Genomic DNA, 10077 nt, shown 5'->3' with positions numbered 1-10077 from the left:
CAAAAAAAAATTAGCCAGGTATGATGGTGCATGCTAGCTACTGGAGAGGCTGAGGAGGGAGGATCACTTGAGCCCGGGTTGGCTGATTGTACCACTGCATTCCACTCTGGGCGACAGAGTAAGTCCCTTTCAAAAGAAAGAAAGAAAGAAAGAAAGAAAGAAAGAGAGAAAGAAAGAAAAGAAGGAAGGAAGGAAGGAAGGAAGGAAGGAAGGAAAAGAAAGAAGGAAGGAAAGAAAGAGAGAGAGAAAGAAAGGAAGGAAGGAAGGAAGGAAGGAAAGAAAGGTCACAATTATACATATTTTGGGGAGGGACATGATATTTTGGGGAGGGAAGTGATATTTTGATACATATATACAATGTGTAATTACCAAGTTAAGGCAATTGGAATAAACCACCTCAAACATTCTTTGTGTTGGAAACATTACAAGTATTCTAGTTATTTTGAAATATACAATCAATTATTGTTAACTATTTTTTTAAAAGGGAGGGGAAACAGTCTGGGCAGCATAGGGAGAAACTGTCTTTAAAAACGAGCAAACAAGGCCTGGTGCGGTGGCTCATGCTTGTAATCTGAGCACTTTGGGAGGCCTGAGATGGGCAGATCACGAGGTCAGGAGTTCGAGACCAGCCTGGCCAACACAGCGAAACCCCATCTCCACTAAAAATACAAAAATTAACCGGGCATGGTGGCAGATGCCTGTAATCCCAGCTATTCGTGAGGCTGAGGCAGGAAAATTGCTTGAAACCAGGAGGCAGAGGTTGCAGTGAGCCTAGAAAAAAGCCACTGCACTCCAGCCTGGGGAACAGAGCAAGACTCCATCTCAAAAAAAAAACCAAAACAAAACAAAAGAGCAAACAGCCAGGCATAGTGGCTCACGCCTGTAATCCCAGCACTTTCGGAGGCCGAGGCGGGCAGATCACCTGAGGTCAGGAGTTTGAGACCAGCTTGGCCAACATGGTGAAACCCCATCTCTACCAAAAATACAAAAATTAACTGGTCATGGTGGCAGGCGCCTGTAATCCCAGTTACTCGGGAGGCTGAGGCAGGAGAATCTCTTGAACCTGGAAGGTGGAGGTTGCAGTGAGCCGAGATCACACCACTGCATTCCAGCCTGGGCGACAAGAGCAAAACTCCATCTCAAAAAAAACCAAAACAAACAAACAAACGAACAACAAAAAAAGAGCAAACAAAACAAAAAATTAGCCTAGCATGTGTCCCTGTAGTTCCAGCTACTCGGGAGGCTGAGGCAGGAGGATCACTTGAGCCTATGAGGTCGAGGCTACAGTGAGCCATGACCATGCCACTGCATTCCAGCCTGGGTGACAAGGGGAGATGCCTTTTCTTTCTTTTCTTTCTTTTCCTTCTTTCCTTTTTTCCTTCCTTCCTTCCTTCCTTCCTTCCTTCCTTCCTTCCTTCCTTCCCTCTCTCCCTCCCTCCTCTCTCTCTCTCCTTCTTTCCTCCCTCCCTACCTCTTTCTTTTTCTTTTTCTTTTTCTTTTCTTTTCTTTTCTTTCTTTCTTTTCTTTCTTCTTTCTTTCTTCTTTCTTTCTTTCTTTCTTTCTCTCTCTCTCTCTCTTTCCTCTTTCTCTCTTGCTTTTTTTTGAGACTTAAAAAAGGAGGGGGGAGGGGTGGAGAGAGTATCTTGACCTAGATTCTAGGATAATGCTCTTTAAACTTCTGGTTAACCAAATAGTAGGTTTTGAAATCTATTTATTAGTAGATCCCCATGAGCACATTTTCAGTGAAATGGAATGTAACATAGAAAACATGAAAGTATGGTTTTCCGGAACTTTCATTTCATGTATACATGTGTGTTCTGGTACCTGTTGTATTTCTTGAAGTGATCAGCCATCAAAAAAGTTTGAAAGTGGTTGTAACCTAGAGGAATGTCTTCCTACTCCAAACTAGATTAATTTTTGTCTGTGGGACACTGTTCTGTTCTGTAATCTTGAAAAGGTCTTATCTTGTTTCTCTACTCTGTCAAACCACAGTGACTGAATTCCTGGCCGACATTTCAAGACATTTTTGGGGATTAACTAAATTCCATAGGTGGTATTTTTAAGTCCCTCAGAAAAAGCACTGCTGTGGTGTTATGATATAGGTATCAATTTTCGAATCCACAATTCCTGGCATCTAACTCCCATTGTCCTCATTATAATGTTGAGGCACTTTAGGCCTCAGGAAACAGAATCTCCCTCTCTGATCATCTCCTGTCCACCTCTGACCTGCCCCAGGCAGGACTCTAATCTGACTGGGTCAAAAGACCCTCATTCCAGAGAGGGTTCTGCCCCTACCCTCAAGGAAGAAATGCTGCACAGAGAGGCCAAGAAAAGTCTGAGCAGACAGGCTTTGCTGGGTTTAGATCATGCACTTTCTGTCCAACAGATTTCTTTCTTTTCTTTTCTTTTCTTTTCTTCCTTCCTTCCTCCCTTCCTTCCTTCCCTCCCCCTTTCTTTCTTTCTTTCTTTCTTTCTTTCTTTCTTTCTTTCTTTCTTTCTTTCTTTCTTTCTTTCTTTCTTTCTTTCTTTCTCCTTCCTTTCTTCCTTCCTTCCTTCCTTCCTCCCTCCCTCCCTCCCTCCCTCCCTTCCTTCCTTCCAGATGGAGTCTTGCTCTGTCACCCAGGCTGGAGTGCAGTAGTGCCATCTCTGCTCACTGCAACCTCTCCCTCCCAAGTTCAAGGGATTCTTCCGTCTCAGCCACCCAGATAGCTGGGATTACAGGTATGTGCCACCATGCCTGGCTATTTTTTTTTTTAGATAGAGTTTTGCTCTTATTGCCCAGGCTGGAGTGCAGTGGCGTGATCTCAGCTCACCGCAACCTCTGCCTCCCGGGTTCAAGCAATTCTCCTGCCTCAGCCTCCTGAGTAGCTGGGATTACAGGCATGCACCACCATGCCTGGCTAATTTTGTATTTTTAGTAGAGATGGCGTTTCTCCATGTTAGTCAGGCTGGTCTCAAACTCCCAACCTCAGGTGATCCGCCCACCTTGGCCTCCCAAAGTGCTGGGATTACAGGCTTGAGCCACCGCGCCTGGCCTGTCCAATCACATTTCTATACAGTGTTCAATCACACCTACGTAATAAAGTGTCCCATAAAAACCCTTGAGAGAACTTCTGGATAACAGAACACGTGTAGGTTCTTGAAGGGTGTTGCTTTCAGGGAAAGCATGGAAGCTGCACACCCCTTCCCCTATACTTTGCCCTATGTGTCATTTCATCTGTATAAACAAAATTAAGTGTTTCCCTGAATTCTGTGAGCCGCTCCAGCAAATTAATGGAAGCCAAAACGGGGGTCATGGAAGGTGCAACTTGAAGGCGGTCCATCAGAAGTTTCAGAGGCCCAGACTTGTGACTGGTGTCTGAAAGGAGGGTAGTCTTGGGTACTGAGCCCTCACCCTGTGGGAAATGACACTATTTTCAGGTAGAAGATGTCAGGCTTAAACGGAAGGACACCCAGCTGGTGTCAGCTGCAGAATTGATGTTTGCTGGCCAGGCGCGATGGCTCAAGTCTGTAATTCCAGCATTTTGGGAGGCAGAGGTGGGTGGATCACTTGAGCTCAGGAGTTCCAGACCAGCCTGGCGACATGGTGAAACCTTGTTTCCACTAAAAATACAAAAAATAGCTGGGTGTGGTGGCATGCACCTGTAATCCTAGCTACTCAGAAGGCTGAGCCAGGAGAATAGCTTGAATCTGGGAGGCAGAGGTTGCAGTGAGCAGAGATCGTGCTATGGTTGACAGAGTGAGGCTCAATCTTAAAAAAAAAAAAATTGTATGCTTGCTGGTGGGGGGAATTCCCCACACATTTTTGGAGTCCACAGAAGTCTTCTGTGTTGATTATTGGTGTGTTGATGGGCGAGCAGATAAAAACACGGTTGGAGAAAGTTTATATCCAAACAACTCCTGAATATATTGATGAGGAACTCAGAGAGAGAGGCAAATAATAATGTGATTGACTGATTGGCAGTGATAATCATACAGTAACTAACATTCATTGTACTCTCTGTATGATAAGGACTGCTCTAAAAGCTTTACATTAAGTATTCACCAACAACCCTATGAGGTGGATACTTACATGCAATTGTCTCAAGTAAAATTGTATTTAAAAACATGTACTGGCCAGGTGTGGTGGCTCATGGCTGTCATCCCAGCATTTTGGGAGGCCGAGACAGGCGGATTGCTTGAGGCCAGGAGTTCAAGACCAGCTTGGTCAACATAGCGAAACTCTGTCTCTACTAAAAATAGAAAAAATTAGTTGGGTGTGGTGGCTTGCACCTGTAATCCCAGCTACTTGGGAGGCTGTGGCATGAGAATCACTTGAACCTGGGAGGCAGAGGTTTCAGTGATCTGAGAATGCGCCACTGCGCTCCAACCTGGGTGACAGAGAAACACTCTGTCTCACAAACAAACTAACAAAAAAACAGGTACTAATGGCCAGGCACAGCAGTTCATGCCTGTAATCCCAGCACTTTGAGAGGCTGAAGTGAGAGGATCAGTTGAAGCTAGCAGTTTGAGACCAACCCAGTCAACAAATCAAGAACTCATGTCTTTAAAAAAAAAAAAAAAAAAGTAGCTGGGCATGGTGGCACACCCCTGTAGTCCTAGCTGCTCAGGAGGCTGAGGCAGGTGGATTGTTTGAGTCCAGGGGTTCAAGGCTGTAGTGAGCTATGACTGCACCAGTGGACTCGAGCCTGGGCAGCAGAGCAAGATCCCATCTCTAAAAAAATAAATACCTGTATACATACATTAAAAACATGCACTGACATTGAGTAACACACTGAATTGCTGGGGATATGTTGAAACAGGTACTGCCATACATAGTTGGTAGGTAGGCAATTAACACCACCAACCAGAAGGCAGTTTGTCAATATCTAATCAGATTTTCACACCCTTTGACTCATCAAATCTACTTCTAAGAATGTATCTTACAGATATAATCACACTTACTTACAAAGGATATACGTATAAGAATGTTCATTCACTGTTGATAGTAGAAAAAACTATGCACACCTTTCAGAAAGGCTAAAATAAAGACAACTGATAATACTGTTGGCAAACACACATAGACTGCTGGTTGGAAGACAAAGTGGTATAGTCTCTTTGGAAAGCAGTTTGGCAATTGCTTATTAAGTCATAGGTACACTTGGCCCAGTAATCCCAAAACTAGGTGTTCGCCCAAGTAAAGCAAAAATTTGTAGGCCAGGTGTGGTGGCTCACGTCTGTAATCCCAGCACTTTGGGAGCTGAGGCGGGTGGATCACTTGAGGTCAGCAGTTTGAGGTCAGACTGAGCAACATGGTAAAACCCTGTCTCTACTAAAAATACAAAAATTAGCCAGGCATGGTGGCGCATGCCTATAATCCCAGCCACCCAGGAAAATTAGCCAGGTGTGGTGGCACGTGCCTATAATCCCAGCTACCCAGGAGACTGAGGCAGGAGAATCGCTTGAACCCGGGCTTGAACAGAGGTTGCAGTGAGCTGAGATCGTGTCATTGCACTCCAGCCTGGGCAACAAGAGCTAAACTTCATTAAAAAAAAAAAAAAGAAAGAAAGAATTTGTAGCCAGGCACAGTGGCTTACGCCTATGATCCCCACACTTTATGAGGCCAAAGCGGGTGATTGCTTCAACCCAGAAGTTTGAGATTGGCCTGGGCAACATGGTGAAATCCCATCTCTACAAAAAAAAAAAAAAAAAATTACAAAAATTGGACAGGCGTGGTGGTGTGAACATGTAGTCCCAGCTACTCCAGAGGCTAAGGTGAGAAGACCTCCAGAGCCTGGGAGGTCAAGGTTACAGTGAGTTGTGATCATGATCACACCACTGCACTCCAGTCTGGGCAACATAGTGTAACTGTGTTCCAAAAAAATAAAAAAAAGTCCTCTGAGGAGGACTCGGTGATTGAGGGTCAGCATTCTACGGAGACTTACTTTTTTTTTTTCTTTTTGAGACAAGAGTCTCTCTCTGTTTCCCAGGCTGGAATGCGGTGGCACCATACAGTAACTAACTATACAGTAACCATACAGTAACTAATAGCTCACTACAGCCTCGACCTCCAGGCTCAAGTGATCCTTCAGTCTCCTGAGTGGCTGGGACCACAGGCACGTGCCACCATGCCCAGCTATTTTTACTTTTCATAGAGATGGGGTCTCGCCCTGTTGCTCAAGCTGATCTCAAACTCCTGGGCTCAAGTAATCCTCCTGCCTAGAACTCCCAAAAGGCTGGGGTTGCAGGCGTAAAACACCACACCCAGCCTTACTTTTGTCCATAGCCTTATTTTAATTAATTAATTTATTTATTTGAGACTGAGTCTTGCTGTATTGCCCAGGCTGGAGTGCAGTGACACAATCTCGGCTCACTGCAACCTCCGCCTCCTGGGTTCAAGCAATTCTCGTGCCTCAGCCTCCTGAGTAGCTGGGGCAACAGGTGTGCACCACCACATCCAGCTAATTTTTTTGTATTTTTAGTAGAGATGGGGTTTCACCATGTTGGCCAGGCTGGTCTCAAACTCCTGACTGAAGCAATCTACTTGCCTCAGCCTTCCAAAGTGCTGGGATTATAGGCATGAGCCACCGTGCCTGGTCTCCAGGTCTGTTTAAATGTCATTTCTTCCTAAAGCTTTCCTGGTTAATTCGATTCTTCTTCTCAAATGTATTTTGGGGGTGGAAGGTCTGAGAAGAGGGAGGGGCATAGAGATAAAGGAAGCTTCCAACAGAGATGCATCACCAATGCCCTTCTCCCAGGTCCAAGGTCATACCCCTTGCTCAAGGGGAGGCAACTTCCAATGCCTAGTCCATGCTGGGGTATCAAGTTCCAGCCCTCTCACCCCAGTTTGAGACATTTCTGTAGGATCATCTCAATGGCAGAGCTTGCGAGGGAGTAAGCTGAGGCCTTTGTAGGCCACGAGTTTGAGACAAGCCTGAGCAACATAGTGAGACCTTGTTTCTATGAAAACATTGTTTTAAAAACTGAAACTTCCCACATGACAATTTTTTTTTTTTTTTTTTTGAGATGGAGTCTCACTCTGTCACCCAGGCTGGAGTGCAGTGGCACAATCTCAGCTCACTGCCAACTCCACCTCCCAGGTTCAAGTGATTCTCATCTCAGCCTCTCGAGTAGCTGAGATTATAGCTGCCCGCCACCACGTCTGGCTAATTTTTATATATTTTAGTAGAGATGGGGTCTCGCCATGTTGGCCAGGCTGGTCTTGAACTCCTGACTTCAAGTGATTTGCTCACCTGTGCCTCCCAAAGTGCTGGGATTACAGTCATGAACCACAAAGCCTGGCTTCCCCATGACAATTTTAAACATGAGAACTATGTACATGCCACAGTCTGGAACTTGGGATCTCAAATAATGTTAGATTCCTTGTTCTTAGTCCCCATATAGAAGGGAGGAGGGCTGGCCTTTGGACTACCCCAGATCTGGGTTGGAATCCCAGCTCCACCACTGTAAGTCTGGTTGCTCTAGGCCAGGTATTTAATATTCTCTAAACACCAGTTTCATCTGTGCAATAAACTACCTTGTAGGACTTCATTCAGTCCTTCTTCAAATATTTGTAGAATATTTACAGGCTGAGGCCTTTGCTGAGACTGCGTAGAAGCCCAGCTTCCTCCTCCCTTTCCCCCACGTCTTAGGCTTTGATCCAGCCCAAGAGCCTTCATCGAATTGATCTTTCTTTCAGTCTTCCAGGGAGCCTGTGACTCAATCCTAGAAACCAGTGGCAGGTCCAGGCTGCCTGTGGTCTACTTGCTCCACTTCCTCAGGCGCTCAAGGGTGACTCATCAGTCAGTAATTTCAGAGCAGAGGGCGTTCTCCTCAGTGTGTGCCAGGAGCACAGCAGGAGTGTAGGCACCCTCGGAGCTCCCCAGAATTCCTCTACCCTGGAACATGCTGTGGCATTGCGTGGCTGAGGCTCTGTTTCACATTGGGTGCCCACCCTGGACTGCTTTACAGGACAGACACCTTGTTATCCCGCTCTGCTCTGGTAGAACAAATATTTGCAGAAGGACTGAATGAAGTCCTACGAGGTAGCTCATCTCACAGATGAAACTGATGTTGAGAGAACATTAAATAACTGGCCTAGAGCAACCAGACTTAAAGTGGTGGAACTGGGATTCCAACCCAGACTTGAGGGAGTCCAAAGGCCAGCCCTCCTCCCTTCTATATGGGGACGGAGAACATGGAATCCATGACCATTTGAGATCCCAAGTTCCAGACTGTGGTATGTACATAGCTTTCATGATTAAAATTGTCACTTGAGAAGTTTCATTAAAAAATTTTTTTTTTTTGTAGAGACAAGGTCTCACTATGTTGCCCAGGCTGGTCTCAAACTCCTGACCTCAAGTGATCCTCCTGCCTTAGCCTACCAAATTGTTGGGATTGTAGGTGTGAACCAAATTCAAAGTGGACTTTTGTCTTTAATTGAGATGGGGTCTTGCTATGTTGCCCAGGCTGGTCTCAAACTCCTGACCTCAAGCGATCCTCCTGCCTTAGCCTACCAAATTGTTGGGATTGTAGGTGTGAACCAAATTCAAAGTGGACTTTTGTCTTTAATTGAGATGGGGTCTTGCTACGTTGCCCAGACTGGTCTCAAACTCCTCAGCTCAGGCGGTCCTCCTGCTTTGGTCTCCCAAAGTGCTGGGATTATAGGCATGAGCCACTGCACCTGACCTCAAAGTATAACGTTTTTGGTGGCAGGAAGGTGCTGGATATTACTCTCAGTCCTTTAGAGGAAGTAAAATAAATCCTCCAGATACAATGACATTCTCAGGTCACTTTCAGAGGGATGAGCAATAAATTCATCCAATGCCTTCTTTACTAAAAGCATTAGAGATTAACAAATTCTTGAAGTAAAACTTGCCGAAATGCATTTTGTCAGGGGAACGCAGTTGGACAAAAACTACAGGTTGAGTTCAGAAAAGGTAAATGTCTTTTACCAAGATTTAGTCGTTTTCTTCCTGGTAGATATGCCTTTTCTCAGGATCTGGAGAGAGAGGCTGTTGGAGAATAAGGGTTGGGAAAAGCCACAGATGGAATTTTACAAATTGGAGACAGCTACTTAATAGAAACAGCATCTCCTCATCAGACAAGTCAAGGCAACTGTTGAAAATATGACATGCCTCTCTATCAGCCATTCATGGCCCAGGACACTATGGCAACCAAATGCAAACTGCTGGTTCAAAGAGATTAGTCTGAATCCCAAAACAATCCTAATTCTCTCCTAATTTATTAAGGAAGAAAACAACAACTGCCTTTATTTGCAATATTATTGCTTTGCATGCAATCCTAGGAAAAGGTGTGGCTGTTATTTTTGAAGAAGTACTCATCCTATACTAGATACAGTATGAAACATTATACATACATCCTTGCATTTATTTCTCACGCGATCTCAAGAGGTAGATGCTACTGTCATCCTAATTTTAAGATGAAGACAGCAAGCCTTAGGGAGTTAAAATGACCTGCCCAAGGTCAAACAATTGAGAAGAGACTTGGCCAGATGGAAAAACAGTCTGACATCCTGTTCAAGGTTCTTCAGTTTCATCTGTCCAGCAAGTAGACAGAGTATTTGCTACTTGGGCTGGACTAGACAAATCTATGACGTGTAGTTGTTGTAATGAACTCACAGATCCTAGCACGAAGAGTTTTTTGGTTTTCTGTTTGTTTGTTTTTGAGACACAGTTTCACTCTTGTTGCCTAGGCTGGAGTGCAGTGGTGCAATCTTGGCTCACTGCAACCTCCGCCTTCCAGGTACAAGTGATTCTCCTGCCTCAGCCTTCTGAGTACCTAGGACTACAGGTGCCCACCACCATGCCCAGCTAATTTTTTTTGTATTTTTAGTAGAGACGGGGTTTCACCATGTTTGCCAGGCTGGTCTCAAACTCCTGATCTCAAGTGATCTGCCCACCTCAGCCACTCAAAATGCTGGGATTACAGGCATGAGCCACTGTACCTAGCCATTTGTTTTGTTTTGTTTTGTTTTGTTTAGAGAGGGTCTTGCTCTGTTGCCCAGGCTAGAGTGCAGTGGTACAATCATAGCTCCCTGCAACCTTGAATTCCTGGCTCAAGCAATCCTCCCGCCTC

The sequence above is a fragment of the Trachypithecus francoisi genome, unplaced genomic scaffold, assembly GCF_009764315.1.
Source record: "Trachypithecus francoisi isolate TF-2019V2 unplaced genomic scaffold, Tfra_2.0 Lachesis_group15, whole genome shotgun sequence".
NCBI lineage: Eukaryota > Metazoa > Chordata > Mammalia > Primates > Cercopithecidae > Trachypithecus > Trachypithecus francoisi.
The sequence above is the reverse complement of the archived record's forward strand: the minus strand, read 5'-3'. Positions refer to the sequence as shown.